We start from the raw sequence: 17,360 nt of genomic DNA on the forward strand, positions 1-17,360 counted from the left end.
ATGAAATCTTCTCTAAGAGTATTAAAGACACTACCCTTCAAGAAACTTACATGAAATGTGATGTAATTTAAAAGGAGAATCCTAAAATATTAAACCTATTATTTGAAATTGCTATTACATCAGTTATTTACTTACACTATATTTCTGGAATACTCTTTCACTTGCAACAATTTTAATAATATATTTGCTCCTAACTCCTAAGTTACGAACTTCCACTGCTCTAATGTTTCCTAGGTTTCCAATGTCAAAATGTCAAACAGCCTCTGTAGCTAACCTGGCTCTTTCTCGGCAGTGAGCTCAGTTAGGCTAGTATAGAGAAGCACCCAATCTTGGAAGCTGGTCCCATTCCCTTGGACTCCTAAAGTACTAAGGATTAACCTGAGTGCTCATCTAGACACGTTTAGTCCAGTTTCCAATCTTGGATGTACACTGTAATCATATTTGGAGCTTAGCCAAAAAATAAAATATTGATGCACAGGCCATTCTGCCCCAGAGATTCTGATTTAAATCTTTTGGTATCTGTCTACCCCACATTTTCGTATCTGTGAAGTCAAGGCAGCCTTAGAAAGCATCACTACAAAAAAAACTAGTGGAGGTGATGGAATTCCAGTTGAGCTATTTCAAATCCTGAAAGATGATGCTGTGAAAGTGCTGCACTCAATATGCCAGCAAATTTGGAAAACTCAGCAGTGGCCACAGGACTGGAAAAGGTCAGTTTTCATTCTGATCCCAAAGAAAGGCAATGACAAAGAATGCTCAAACTACCACACAATTGCACTCATCTCACATGCTAGTAAAGTAATGCTCAAAATTCTCCAAGCCAGGCTTCAGCAATACGTGAACTGTGAACTTCCAGATATTCAAGCTGGTTTTAGAAAAGGCAGAAGAACAGAGATCAAATTGTCAACATTCACTGGATCATCGAAAAAGCAAGAGAGCTCCAGAAAAACATTTCTGCTTTATTGACTATGCTAAAGCTGAATTGAACTACCCCACATGTTTTGCAGAGGTGTTCCCATGAAGGCACAATGCCTTTGCCAGTATCTCAAATGACTCATAATAAAACAATGGTTTATTAAAGGTAACACTGCCTCTTGAGATTTTGTTTGTTTCCTCTGTTTCTTTTCTCCACAGTATTTGATGATTCTCTCCAGCTGTTAATATAAACTAATATGATTGTATATGCAATGCTTCTTTTCTCTGACCACACCCCCCAATCAATTATATTCTATCTGATATAGTCTTGGTCACACCTACCCTTTTTGATATGATTGTTTAAGCCTACTTTAAAAGCAGTTACTCAGCTGGCCTGCAGATGTCAGACTTTCTGGCACCAGAGGTGTGGCAGACCTGCCGTGCCCAGGACACTGGGGCAGAGAGGAACTGAGTACTATGCTCAGTGCTCAGAACAGTGGGCACCAAAAATGGTTTGTAGCTGGACGTCACCGAGAAAAAAGAAAAGCTGCCCCTTAGTGCCCAGTGTGAGTTCATAACTAACACTTTCCCAAAAACTGTGTCCAAAATATTGAGTGTCTAAAAAGGACAAACAAAATACAAAGTATAATTGCACTTCTTTTTAGGGTGAGAGAGAGGAAGGAGGAAGCATAAGAGCTAGAAAAGAGTAACAATATATATAGAGAGATTAAGGTTGATTGATATGACAGGTACAAACCTCTTCCCCAAACTCACATATGGAAGGCATATAATTTCATTATTTTTTTTTGCAACAAACTGAAGCTATCTTAAACTAAAGTTAAGCTTCATTTTGAGCCCTTATTCTACAAGAAAGAACACTAAAATATCAGATGATTAGGCCATTACTCACATCCCCAGTTCACTGATTTTTCCTTAGAGATTCATATAATGGAACTTAAAGGAATTATCAGGAATTGATATGGAGTGAATTTACTTCAGTGTTGTAATAACTGCCCTTCCATCACCACCACTAAATGCTTCTACACATTTTATACACTCCTTAGTAGGATGAGATACTCTTCCAGGTTGAGAACCATTAGGTTGGCTGAAAGGTGAAATGGGCAAGGAGTTTAGAAAAATATTGCACCGAAAATTGTTTAAAATTGCAAAATACTATCATGTCTATTTGCATATGCATAGAAAAATGAAAAATAAGTTAGCATGGGCTAGTGATTTTTATCTTTTTGTTCATTTTTTTAAAATAAACTTGATTTATTTTATAATAAGAAAAAAATTAAAGCATCTTTTAAGAGTCAACAAAGTGAAGTAAAACTTACTAACTGATTAACTCAGCACTCAGGACAGTTGTCTCACTCTTTTTAATAAAACACTTTGGCAAGCAAAGGCTCATTCTTCCCAGTGAGCTATATGAAGGTCTCACATGTGATGTTCTGTTCAGTTTCCTTTCATTTAAGGAACCTCTGTAGCCTTAGAAAAATGATTACAAGTCTAGATCACAAGCAGAAAGCTATTAGTGATATCTAAGGGGAAACAAATTGCTTTTCCAAAACATGTCTGATTATGATCATTGTATGTACATAATATTTACACATTTTGTGAAAAACATGTTAAATTTAAATGTTAAACACTGTTCAAGAATTCTACATCGTTATTTGAGTTGTAGAACAGGGACAGAGAGACATTTCACAAAAAATTAAAGTCTTATTTATATTACCTATTGCATTGATAAATTTAATACTGCTCTTGCTCAGTACTCAGAAATTAAAATTTAAAGACTTAAAAAGGGAAGACTTTGTCCCCTGAAAATTGGAATTACATCAGTGTTTATAACTTTGCTGTGTTAACAATCAAGTTCACATTAGCAACAGCAGGTGAGGCAAGGGATTGAAGACGTAAGAGTCTTTCCAATTTTTCTCACCTATGTGCCTCTTAATAGATCAGAAAGTAATGATTCATGAGGCCATGAGGCTAAGAGAAACTGTATTGTTTACAGGAAGATAATTTTAAAATACATTTAAATATATAGAGACTTAACTAATACCAATCCGATTTGCTTACTATTGTATCCCTCCATGAGTAACACTATAAGTTACACACGTTGAATGAACAATTGACTAGGCTATATATGTTGAATGAAGCTTTCTTTTTAGTGGATATGATTTTTAGGATACTAGTGTACAATAAAATTAGTCATCTGAGAAACAAAGGTAAATTCTATGAAGACAAATTCTGCTTAATTAACACGCTTGTTCAGTTCAGTTTTAAGAAATATGTAGTTAAGTAGTCTTTCTCTTAACTTCTTCTATATGAAAAATCCCTCCATACTTCATTTCATTCCAGAAAGGAGGCATCATAACTTTAGAACAGATACTCTCAAAAGAGGGTGCAACCCAATGGAAAACTATGTTCAAGAAAGGTCTCAAGTGATAATAAAATAAAGACCTAACATTTTGGCTTTCACTTACTAAGTACTTGAGAAACCTGTATGCAGGTCAGGAAGCAACAGTTAGAACTGGACATGGAACAACAGACTGGTTCCAAATAGGAAGAGGAGTACGTCAAGGCTGTATATTGTCACCCTGCTTATTTAACTTATATGCAGAGTACATCATGAGAAATGCTGGGCTGGAGGAAGCACAAGCTGGAGTCAAGATTGCCAGGAGAAATATCAATAACCTCAGATATGCAGATGACACCACCCTTACGGCAGAAAGTGAGGAAGATATAAAGAGCCTCTTGATGAAATTGAAAGAGAAGAGTGAAAAAGTTGGCTTAAAGCTCAACATTCAGAAAACTAAGATCATCTCATCTGGTCCCATCACTTCATGGCAAATAGATGTGGAAACAGTGGCTGACTTTCCTATTTTTTGTGCTCCAAAATCACTGCAGATGGTGTTTGCAGCCATAAAATTAAAAGATGCCTACTCCTTGGGAAGAAAGTTATGACCAACCTAGACAGCATATTAAAAAGCAGAGACATTATTTTGCCAGGACAAAGGTCTGTCTAGTCAAGGCTGTGGTTTTTCCAATGGTCATGTATGGATGTGAGAGTTGGACTATAAAGAAAGCTGAGCACCAAAGACTTTATGCTTTTGAACTGTGGTGTTGGAGAAGACTCTTGAGAATCCCTTGGACTGCAAGGAGATCCAACCAGTCCATCCTAAAGGAGATCAGTCCTGGGTGTTCATTGGAAGGACTGATGTTGAAGCTGAAACTCCAATACTTTGGCAACCTGATGTGAAGAGCTGACTCATTTGAAAAGACCCTGATGCTGGGAGGGATTGGGGGCAGGAGGAGAAGGGGACAACAGAGGATGAGATGGTTGGATGGCATCACCAACTCAATAAACATGGGTTTGGTTGGACTCCGGGAGTTGGTGATGGACAGGGAGACCTGGCATGCTGCGGTTCACGGTGTCACAAAGAGTCGGACACAACTGAGCGACTGAACTGAACTATTAAGTACTTAGCACTACACTAAGTACTTTCATATATAGTAAGTCATTGAAGCTTCACAAAAACCTTATGAGATGGACATTACTAATCTTTGATTTTAGATGAGAAAGCTGAGAGAATAAGTGTTCATCATGTGTGTGGGGAAAAGAAACTAGAAACAGAACTCAGAATAGCCTAAGCAAATACATGGGCATCTTGAATCTGTAAGCCAGTTGTGCAAGAAAAGTATAATTCCCAAAGTATTTATATTAGACAGGATAACAACAACAAATTCAAAAGTAAAGATAATGAAGCCACTCTGCCTGAGTTTGAATCTCACCTCTGTCATTAATAAACTGAAATCTCACTCAAGTCACAGAACCTTTTCAGTCTCTGCTCTGTAAAATGGAGGTGCTAATTCTCATCAGGTAGTGTTGTGATTATGTGAATTAATATATATAAAGTGCATATAACTGTATCACATATTTATCAGTTAGCATACGTTTAGAAAATACATAAGTATTGGCTCTTATTATCATACCATTTGATTACAATTATGTAAGAAATAAGTGGCTATTAGTGATCACTGGAGAAAAAATAGATATTTTAATTATTTTAATTATCTGATAAATCAGCAAAAAACGTCGTAAATGCGTCTACAGAGAAAGAAACTATGTAAGCTACTGCCCTCTTACTTAATAGTGAGATTAACCTGTTCCAATTACAAATTAATATTTCAAAAAGAAGATACCTTACTCCATAAATAAAACTCTCTATATTAGTGAGGTTATAGTCATATATATCATAAAACTAATATTCCAATTCAAATGGTTATGAATTATGTGTATTTTACTTTCATTAAACCAATCATACAATAGGGCTTAAAGGTATATTTGAAATTCTCCAGCAAAATTTCTAAGATGCTAAAAAGCATCTTGTTTCTTTTGTACATAAACATCAAAAATCATGTTATTTGGGAAGAAAGACTAACTTTGCCCAGAAGCACTCCCAACACCTCTCTGCATATGTTGCCTTAAATGCTACATTGTAAGAATTGGTCTTGGGGAAAAAAAAATTTGTGAGACATTTCCTGAGTTCTAATTTGAGATTTTTTCTTTGTAAGGCACTGAAAGCAACTGGCATTTGGCTTTGTGTTACCCTAGGCACCAGAGGCATGCAGTTATCAAAACAACTCTTGTGTGTTATTCCCTTACTTATTAAGTTGATTTTATTAAATTTGTTCCTGGCTGATTTGCTATATGCCAAACTTTCTCTTGGGATTCATTTCTAAAGAATTCATAATGGAGGTGCAAACTTTTGATGGGTATGTTTCAGGAAGTTCTCAGATTCTAATAAAATCCCCAAAGTTTGCATAAAACCCTAGAGAAAATATCCAAGTTATATAAATGTTTTGGAATTAAGTGCTAGAGAGATATAAAAAGCAATAGAATATTAATTGTCTTGTGATACAAATCAAAGAAAAGAGAAAAAGCCTTGTGACTCAATTATTAATGCAGTTTTCATTTGAACCAATGTGCCAGAATGCAGAGAATTTATAACTAAATTTCTCAAAAGGAAGTAAGCTTGATATACAATGGGCAGAATTTCACAAGAACCCAAAGCTATTTTCTACATGTCCTAATATTTTGACAAAATCAGAAATATGCAAGGAGAAAGAAAAGAGATGACTCCAACTGCAAATGATGTTGTGATTTGAGAAAATAAAATTTAAAAAGGAAAATAAGAATTGTGTCTCAGAAAGAGAACCTCAGGTTTAGGTATAAACTTAAGAAAAGAGGTTTAAGAGGTCAGTTATCAAATTAGTATAGAAGAAACAAAATCTGAGACACTGGTGATACAAAAAGTCTTTTAAAACTTTAGTAAGCTGATAAGCTTTTACACAAGTTACAAGTTCAAAGTTAAAATAGGAAAGAAAAAAAAGAAAGAAAAGAAAATGTCATAGTAACTACAGGACATCCTCAGAGAATTTGGTGAAAATGTTAACTATTTTTCTCTGCTATTTATAAGGAAGATCTGTTGTTCTCATTTCAGTGATGAAAACAAAGCTTAAAGGACTATTTTGTTCTTCAAAGAAAAGCAAAAGTGGTGGATTACGTTAGGTTTCAGATTATTTACAGTTTATTTCAATGAGTAAGCCATTGAAACATACCGAGTACACTTTTCATTTGTTCTCTAAAATACAGTGACCTTTTCACTTTAATATTTTATTATTGCTTCACTGCCCGCTCATCATTTCAGCATTACGCAAAATAAATCTCTGGCTTGAATTATCTGCTTAGCCCTTGGAAAACTAGGGCAACTAACAGGCCAAAGAATGATGAGAAAATGTGGAATGAAGATGCTTAGGTAAATTGGAGAGTCAAACAATGGCTATTTGCAGGATTCTATTCAGCTAGAATCTTGAATATTTTGCTATTCAAAATAATTTACCATTTTGCCTACCTCTCTCCAACACTGATCCTATTCCCAATTCTCCATTAATATCATGTCTCATATCTACTTGCTCCTCTATCTATTAAGTTAATGTTTAAGGGGAAAATATAAGCTGATATACAAGAAGTTATTATGGCTGATCTTTACATCCCATTTAGACACAGCATGCTGAAGTAATTTAGAATGTTTATTTAATACCTACTATTAAGGCATGTGCTAAGCACGGGGAATACAATGATAAAAGACAAATGTTCCCCCAAGAAAATTTAGAGACTGAAGTTTGGATATAAAGACAAGAAGAAAAACCCATAGTCATAATTTAATTACAGTTTTAAGAATACATACAGAATGCCACAGAAGGAGAACAGGAAAACAATGTCACTTCAATTTAACAAGGCATGCACTATCTCTCTGAGAAAGTGACCCTTAAATTGAATCACTGAGGTCAGAGCCATCACACTGACTTTTCTGCACGTTAAAAAAGAAAGACTGGATATGGACAGTTCGTATGGGGAAAGGCAGTGAGGCCAGGTTTCCCCGCTGTGGCTAGTGGTAAAGAGCCTGCCTGTCAATGTAGGAGAGAGAATAGCTGAGGATTGGGTGTGTGGGTCAAGAAGATCCCCTGGAGGATCTTGCTTGGAAAATCCCATGGACAGAGGAGTCTCTCAGACTACCATCCTTAGGGTCTTACAGAGTCGTACACAATTTAAGCAACTTAGCGTGCACACACGTGTATTTATCCTCCAGTTTCTTTAAGAAACATCAATGGGAAGCTCCATGCCTATGCAGGGTTTGTCAATATACTGGAATATAAAAATACGCAATTCAGGCTTAGACTTTGGTTGTTCAGTCTTTGACAGACATTGATGAAAGGAAACCTCCGCATTGATTGATGAGAGTGGATTATTTACCAGGTAATTGGAAGTAGGGCATTGGTTTTTAAAGAACTGTCAGCCCATTGGGGGTGCTTTGAAAAAATAAAATTTCATTTTCCTTTCCAGACTCTTGCGGATATTGTAAAATTCTGTTTTACAACGTGATGTGCAGAAACATTTAACGGATGTTCAATAAAATAGGTTGGATGTTAGCACTTTATATGAAAAACTGTTTTTAAATATAAATAAAGCACAGTCTTAGAAGACTGGTATTCTGTAAGTGGTTCAAATGTGCATTTTTAAACTACCTACCGCCTATGTAACTGCTTGCACATACTTAAACCATTTGGCTATGTATGTGAAGGGGCTACTGCTCAAAGAAATTCCAAGTCATGAAATTTCTCTTGAGATATAAGAATGCAGTGTGTATTTAAATAGTGACACGTGTTCTCTACATACAAGAAAATTTGTAAAAAATAAAAACGTATCTACCGGGCTTCTTGATAGTTCAGTGGTAAAGAATTCTCCTGTCAATTCAGGAGACGCAGGTTGGATCCCTGGTCCAGGAAGATCCCACAAGCCAGAGAGCAACTAAGCCGGTGCTCTGCCAGAACTACTGAGCCCACACTCTAGAGCCTGTGCTCCCCATCTAGAGAGACTGGCCCTTGCTCTTCACAATTAGAGAAAAGCCCATGCAGCAATGAGAATCCAGCACAGACAAAAAATACATAAATAAATAAAAACTACTTTTAAAAAAAGTATCCACCAAGACCTCTTCAGCAGTCAAAAGCAACCACCCTCTATTTGCAACAGCTACAATGCAGTGATCACTGGGCCTTTTGAGCTACAACAGCCCATACATGCCTTGCTACAGCCTTACTTTGACGGCCTTGGTAACAAGACACAGTGCCACATCTCTAATCCACATGTAACAGGCACGAATAGGGAATAATCATTTCTCCAGAGGTATAAAAACAAACTGGCCTCGTTTTCTTACAAGTGCTACCTTATCTGAGAACTTTAATTTGGCTCTCCTGGTTCATTTCAGAAGTCAACTCTATTTAGCTTTATTTAGGATTTCTTTCCCTGCAAGATGACTGTATGTAATTATAGTCTTGAAATCTTCTCCCCCTTTGATTTATGTGTGTGTGTGTTTTGTCATAAAGTTATCAATTTAGGTGCTAGTGAGGATTAGAAGGGCTGTCTATAGTTATTGAGATATTTGAAGCCTGCTAATTCCATTTTGAAGATAACATGGATCACACAGATAACCACTTCTATCAAATGCAGGCATTCAGGTGAGAAGGTGAATGCTAGATATGCTGTAGTTTTAAAGCAGTTGTTCAGTTGAGAATGGATGATCAATTCCATATTAACATGAACTGCTGGCAAGAGAATCATATCAATAGTCTTATAGTCATTACTAAGTATTAAGTGTTAGAATACTGTGGTTGGTGTTTTTGTTTTTCTTTCTCTGTTTTTCCTCTTTCTTCTTCTTCGTGTTTTGTTTTTTTTTTTTTTTAAGCCCTAGGATAAAAAGAAAGCCTGCAAAAGATCAATGGCAGGATGACTGTTTTCAGCTAATGGTTTGTTACATCAATGGACCTTATCTTGGCCTCAATTATAGATATCAGCATTTACTGCAAAAGAAAATAGCACCTACAAGTTGAGGGTAAAGTAAGAGTGGATGAGGGGAAAGAACTAAAAAGTTTTTCATCCTTAGTACTGAGCCCAAGATGCTGCTATAACTTTTGAAGCCAAGTTATTCTCCCTTATCACTGTATCTGATATGGGAAAATATTACTGTTGTTGGTTTTATAAATTGGTGGGATGATTCAGTCTTAATTTTGTCATCCTCACTGATGGTTTACATTCTTACAGCTGTGCTCATATGTTTATAGGATTTTTTTTTTTAACAGAATTAGAATAAAGCAATTTTACCAACCACAAACACCCATTATGTACCAGGAATGATCCTTAGGTGCAGGTTACACAAATATATGTCACAGATCACCATCCTGAACCTCAAGGGAAAGGCCAAGGAAGTACACATATGCAATATAGTATCATAAATAGCGGGGGCGGGGGGTGGGTACTGGATACTAGGACCAGTGAGAAAGCAAACAGAAAGTGATTCTTCTGCTTGAGTGGGTATGGGGAAGGTTTTACAGAAAAAAAAAAATCCTGGTCAAATGCAAAGGACCCTTAAAGCATTTAAGCAACTAGGTCCAGAGTCCTTGGAATCATTAAAGCCAAATTCTGAGGGCTGCTACTCTCCTGAGATTTATGTTTCTGTTTATTCTGCTTATTGTGAGCTACAGGTAAGAAGATAAATTTGCATTGCTAATCATCTTATTTCAAAAACTGCTGATAGTTTAGTGTTGTTGTGTATGGGAAGTATGGATTAGTCAAATTTTAATGACTATTTGTCTATCTAGATTTGGGTAGAGCCAAGCGACCAGGCTTTGTTCAGTGAGTCTGTAAAGGAAATCAGCATTTTCCACATGTGAAACTTAAATATGGAAAGCTAAGTTATGAGCTTGCACTAGTGACTTTAATAAGCAGATATGCAATGTACAAAATATTTATTTTAAGTACATTCCACTGTGTGACACATAGTGGGCACTCACAATTACTGAATGAGTCATTTAAGAATAAACTTACACATGCTATTCTGAAAAGTGTTATGCTTTTGGATCAAGATAAAACCATAATTTTATATTCAAATTGTTTTTAAAATAAAAAAGACAAAACATTCTTTACTATAAAGTATTATTCTTCTACTTCTTTTGTTTTTGGGTTAATATTTCCAAGTTTCTTGAGAAACAAAATATTCGGCTGTATGAAGTAATCAATGAAATATGTATAGCACAACATATAACTAATCTATAACTAGGGAAACAACATTATAATGATCCCAAAGCTACACAAATTTAAATTAAAAAATAAAAAGTTAAAAATACTCTTGTCATCTGGAACTGAAAGTAATATATGGGAAATGAAGTTTCTTTAAATCAGAATCTGCTCATAACAGACCCCTTAAACACTGACCATGGCCCATATATCTTTCTACTCATTTATTCCCTTGAAAATCATTCTTAGATAGGTTTTCATTCATATATTTGCAAGAATCACTAAAAGACTGATAAAGTGCTTTCTCTCCTCGTAGAAGCTTACCCAGTGACCTTGTATCCCTCCACAACTTCCACGGTTCCCATCCCCATACCTTTTCTCAGTCACAGATTTCTGTTTTCTCACAGTTAGTCCACCTGTAATTTTTTCAGGTTATGATAATTTCCTTCTCAAATTAGTTACATACATAGAAATCTGCACTCTGAACTTAACCTTATTTCTTGCCTTCTTAAAGAAAACAGAGTCGATTCCGAAAATAGGAAAAGATCAAGCTGGATTATCTAGTGCCATGAATTCTTTCTCTAAAAATGCATCTTTATTTTACCATTGGCCATTTTCTTAATTTCTTATTTTATCTATCTCTGCTTTACTTTCTGATAATTCATTTTTAATGATTTTTTAATTTGTTACTTGTACTGATTAATAATCAAATCAATTTGCTTCTAAAATTAAGTCATTTTGGAGTTCATTAAACTGAACTAACATTTAGCCATCTTATCTATTTTATTTCTGTAACTATAACATGCTGATAGCTTAAAAACAATATTGATACTTTCTTTGGTCATTTTCATTTACAGGGATCATTTGATCCATAACAAAAAGATTATTTTTCAAAGGAAGAGTTTTTCTTCTTTCTCTTATGTCATATATGTTCATTCTAAAATATCATGTGCTTAATTGGACAATTAATAAACATTTACTGAAATGGCAACCCATTCCAGTGTTCTTGCCTGGAGAATCCCAGGGACGGGGGAGTCTTGGTGGGCTGCCGTCTATGGGGTCTCACAGAGTTGGACACGACTGAAGCGACTTAGCAGCAGCAGCAGAAACCATGTGCAGAAGGGCATACCATTAGGTATTATATGGACAAGATTTAAATGTCATAAATAATAATACAAAAAGCCAATTATAATACATCTCAATTTGAAAGCTCCACTGGTATAATACAACATTTTCTAAATTGAACTATCTCTGCCATCAATTTCAGCTCAGTGTCAATAAAACTACTTTTTTTTCATCCTTAACATTCACATTCAATAGCAAATACTGTTAATTCTATATCCCAACCATGATTCAAATTTGTTCTCTCCTTTCAAGTGGTAATAATTTCCATTATCCAAGCCACTATTGTCTCTTGTTTGCTGCTGCTGCTAAGTCGCTTCAGTCGTGTCCGACTCTGTGCAACCCCATAGACGCAGCCCACCAGGCTCCCCCGTCCCTGGGATTCTCCAGGCAAGAACACTGGAGTGGGTTGCCATGTCCGTCTCCTGTCTCTTGTTTAGACTTCTGCAATTAATCAGTATCTCCACTTTAACTTTTGCTTCTCTACTTCTATACTTCACACAGCAATATTATATCTGTCCCTCTGTCTCTATCAGTTCGTCTATCCACCACCCTATCCATCTATCCATCCACCCATTTATTTCAATACGATATATAGAACTTGCCAGTCTTCCTTTTCTTCTAGAAAATTTAGCCACACTGAAAATTCAGTTCCTTTTAGTTATTTGAAATAGCCAGCTTTCTTCCTGCCTTCAGGCCTTACACATTCTGTTACCTCTGCCTCAGAAGTTCATTACTCTATTCTCCACTTTTAGATAAGCTGAGAAGGCACTTGTATTGAGAAAACTTTCTTCTCCTTCCAGACCCACACTGTCCAATGTATGTAATGTGAGTCCAAACTGCAAACTGCATATGCAATGTAAAATTTTCTCCTACCTACATTTAAATAAGTAAAAAGAAACAGGTACAATTAAATTTTAATAATGTATATACTTTTAATACAATATATCAAAATTGTCTTTTAAATAAGCAATTGATACAAAATTATTAATGAGATAGTCTACATTCTTTTTTAATAAGCCTTCAAAATCCTGTGCATATTTTAAAATTCTGTTATATATGGATTCCGACCAACAGGCTTTTGTCTAATAAAAAGATAAAAACAATTCTAAGTGAATATACAGCAAATTTTAAAGGTATTTCTGAGTTTTGTAAGAAAGAGAGTAGTTGTTACATAGAGGAAGGAAGACTACTTTTCCTATGTTACACAAGTTGATGTTCTTTTTTTTAAACAATGAACCCCTTCTACTTCTTAAGTTAGAAAGACATTTACATTTGAAAATAATAATCACATGATTTAAAGGGGAAAATTTCCAAAAGTTAAACACTTATGAACTATTATAGATTCAGTCTCATTTGTGAATAAATTTTATATTTTGAAAGAGTACATGTTGCTTTCCCTGTACAACACAACAAAGAGCTGGATGATTTTATAAAGGTAAGTCATGGTTCCTTTTGTAGCACTGAGTGGTTCTTAAGAATGGGTAAGGAATTAGTCATTCAAAAACAGCTAAAAGGTGATTTCCTCTGAACTAGAAATGCAATAAACAGGACTACACCATCCTTTATTACCCACATTCAGATTTGTGGATCTGTGCTAGCCCTATTTCATGCTTCCCAGTTACTCTGTTCATACCTCTATACAGCTGGTATCATATCACATTACCACAATTTGATTGATTTCTGTTTTCTTCCTTGCATTGTGAGCTCTCAAGTTCAAAGAACCTATCCTGTTCATCTTGATATTCCTAGCACCTAACACAAGGTCTGGCACATAACAGGATGTATTGTTTAAGGCCAACCTAATTTGGAGTATGTGTCCATGTGGTATGTTTTCTACTTATTTTTAAAATAAGCAGTACAATTTACCAGCACTGCTGTATACATATTCAAGTAATAAATGATTGTACATCACAACTCACCTGAATTTCCCCATTTCAGTTATAAAAATATAATACTTGAATATAGCAAAGAAGAACTAAACAGCCTTTTGATGAAAGTGAAAGAGGAGAGTGAAAAAGTTGGCTTACAACTAAACATTCAGAAAACTAAGATCATGGCATCTGGTCCCATCACTTCATGGCAAATAGATAGGGAAACAATGGAAACAGTGAGAGACTTTATGGGGGCTCCATAATCACTGCATATAGTGAATGCAGCCATGAAATTAAGACACTTGCTCCTTAAAAGAAAAGCTATGGCCAACCTAGATGGCATATTAGAAAGCAAAGACATTACTTTGCTGACAAAGGTCCATCTAGTCAAAGCTATGGTTTTTCCAGGAGTCATGTATGGATGTGAGAGTTGAACTATAAAGAAAGCTGAGCACCAAAGAATTGATTCTTTTGAACTGTGGTGTTGGAGAAAAACTCTTGAGAGTCCCTTGGACTGCAAGGAGATCCAACCAGTCAATCATAAAGGAATATTTAGGAATATTCAGTCCTGAATATTTATTGAAAGGACTGACACTGAAGTTGAAACTCCAATACTTTGGCCACCTGATGCGAAGAACTGACTCTTTTGGAAAGACCCTGATGCTGGGAAAGATTGAGGGCAGGAGGAGAAGGGGAAGATAGAGGATGAGATGGTTGGATGGCATCACTAACTCAATGGACATGAGTTTGAGTAAGCTCTGGGAGTTGGTGATGGACAGGGAGGCCTGCTGTGCTGCAGTCCATGGGGTCACAAAGAGTCAGAAATGATTGAATGATTGAACTGAACTAATAGAAGCATGTGTAGAGAATAACTATTTAGCACTGTAGATCCATAATGATCTATGTTTGAAATGAGGTTAAGAAGGAACATTTTCTATTTCTTTTAATAAACTGAGAAAATAGTAAAGAATAATCTTGACTTTGTTGATTGATATTGCTTTTGTCTGATGTAATTTTGATTTACATTTGCATCTGTAAAAGAGGACAGAATCATACTGGATGAAACATATTCTCAGACACAAGCCTTGTCAATTTTAATTCATTAAATATGTTTAAATTGGGGTGAATATATGCTTCATTCCTTGTTATTCTGTGATACTCTTAAGGCTGGGAAACAGAAAGTAAGACACAGTCATAGTCTCATCTTTTAACGGCATAAAATATTAAGCTACTAATGTTAATCAAAAGGACAGACTGATTCTTAGGGTTTGTCTGACCATCAACCCACAGAATTATGTAATCTGTTTTGCTAAAGGAAAATAGAGATTCTGACACCTACCCTTTTCATCTTTTCTCTCCTCATCAGGTTCTTCTCCAGGAAGAAAAGACCCAAGATAACTTGATATGCAGGCAATTTGTTCTGTAACCCTTGGAGTCTTCAAAGAAACAGAGTTTGTACATGTCTCCAACACTTGTTGCTGAAGACCAGCAAAGCTGACAATATCCCCAGGTTCTAACTGTCCACCAAAGTGGACAGCTGAGGCCTGTGCAGACCTATCTCCCTGACACTGGTGGATGCTGTAGTGAATAGCTAGAGAAGAGTTTTCCCACCACTATCCAGATGTCCAGGCAAGAAAGACAACAACTGGGAGTTGCTGATAATGACCTTAGAAGCTTGCAAGCTTTAACTCCAGAGACTCCCTTTCCAAGGAAATCTTATTTAGAAAATGCTAATACAAATAAAGTAGACAAAAATGGACTGTAGCCCACCCAGGCTCCTCTGTCCATTCTCCAGGCAAGACTACTGGAGTGGGTTGCCATTTCCTTCTTCATTCTCATACAGACAAAAAGGCACCACAGAAGATCATGCAGGAGCCTCTGTGGACCAGCCTGCCTCTCTTGTCCACTTCCCGTCCCGGGTTTATCCTTCTCTTTCTTCCTCTTTCATTTCCCACTCCTTCTTCCTTTCCACTCCCTTTTTCCCCCCTCACTTCTATCAGTCCTTTCATCTTTTCTCTAACGACAATTATTTTATAAATGTGCTTATTGAACAGGAGAGTTGGAGACTTGAATTATAAATAAAACTGAGATTTGACTATGATTTTCGGCTATTTTGATTTAGAAGTATCAGAAAAAAATTAAATAAGTCAAGGGCACGCTGAGAGTTACCCACCAACAATCCATATTCTGGAATTATTTACAAAATAGCATAATAAATGAGAATTTGTCAAATAATTTACCTGATTTCTTATTAGAAGTTTATAAACATTTATAATATAATATATAAAGAGAATAGGAATACATGCCGTATTCTAAATATAAGTTTCATTTAGAGAACAACAGCTTTTAGTTAAAAATATAACTAAATGTAAACAAAATACTCAACATATCAGTATTCTATTTTCTACAATCCAAAAGATAAATGGGTTTATTAAACAATTGACTTGTCTTATATAAGTGCATGCATAGAGCTTAAGAGAATGGTGAATCAATTTTTTTAAAATCTTAGCGAAAATATCAATTGAAAACATATGAACACTAACCTTTTTTATATTCTATGTCTGTGTATCAAAGATTGATATGCAATTTTCTCAGTAAAGAGTTTGCTTTAGAATTTTTTTTTTTTTGCTTTTTAATATGTTAATTTTAATGAAACTTCTGTTTGTCCACTAGAAAGATAATAAGTCAATGAAATGTTTCTTGAAAATCTTTTTCTCTTAAAATTATTTCACTTCTTAAAATATCATTAGTTCTTAATCATTTAACAGTTATGGAGTGTTCAACATGGTCAATTAAGCACATAATACTTTGCTTGTAGTAATTCATTTAAAACTCATTACAATTCAAAAGGTAGGTACTATTAAATTTCATTTTTCAAATGAAGTTACATATTTTGCCCAAGTTCACTAGGCCCGTAAATGTGGACTCAAACCATGCTATTGACTATGGAGCCCATGAACTTAAAAACAACATTATAATACTTATCTAATGCCACACTAAGGCAGTTTGACATTCTCTATGATATTTAAAAGAGATTCCCTTGTGGCTCAGCTGGTAAAGAATCTGCCTGCAGTGTGGGAGATCTGGGTTTGATCCCTGGGTTGGGAAGATCCCCTGGAGAAGGAAAAGGCTACTTACTCCAGTATCCTGGCTTGGAGAATTCCATAGACTGTACCTATGGGGTCGCAACGAGTTGGACACAACTGACTGACTTTAACTTTCACACATGATATTTAAAAAGCAGAAATCAAGTACTTTGCTAGAATATTTTGACTCTAAACTTGGGCAAGGAACTGTATTTTTGAACTTCTGTTAAAAGACAGGGTACTATGATAGATTATCTATAATTTACCTTTGCACTTGTCTGCCCCTGTGGATGATGACATTCTTATTGCAAAGAGGAAACCGAGTCTAAAACAGGTTTAGAAATTTGTTCAAGGTCAAAAAAGTAGAATTTATCAGACACCAAAATCCTTTGTCTTTTAAAAAATATAGCATTTCTCAAAGTAATTTGGGACTAGAGTATTCCATTATAAAATTCCCTAAGAAATAAGATTTAGATGACTTCTGATAATGCCACTGGCCCCAAAATATCTTCCTCAATAGAATCTCCTAAAACTTAAAAGTTCATGTGGAAAATCTAATATAAAAAAATTCACTGAGCTTCCACCTGTTGGAGTCTCATTACAGATCAGTTTGTCCAATCATGCTATCTCTAAGTTTAGAGACCATCTACATCTGCGTTCAATGTTTCCCAAAGGGTGGTAAACAAGATAATTTCAGGTACATAGAGAACACTAAATAACACTGAA

General features: G+C 35.5%; 1 protein-coding gene across 4 annotated transcripts in view; it reads right to left on the reverse strand.

Moving 5' to 3' along the window:
• ERBB4 (erb-b2 receptor tyrosine kinase 4) overlaps positions 1-17,360 on the reverse strand; it is a 1,221,654-nt gene that overhangs the window by 724,020 nt on the left and 480,274 nt on the right. The window lies entirely within an intron of this gene.

The sequence above is a fragment of the Odocoileus virginianus genome, chromosome 30, assembly GCF_023699985.2.
Source record: "Odocoileus virginianus isolate 20LAN1187 ecotype Illinois chromosome 30, Ovbor_1.2, whole genome shotgun sequence".
In the NCBI taxonomy this organism is placed as follows: Eukaryota; Metazoa; Chordata; class Mammalia; order Artiodactyla; family Cervidae; genus Odocoileus; species Odocoileus virginianus.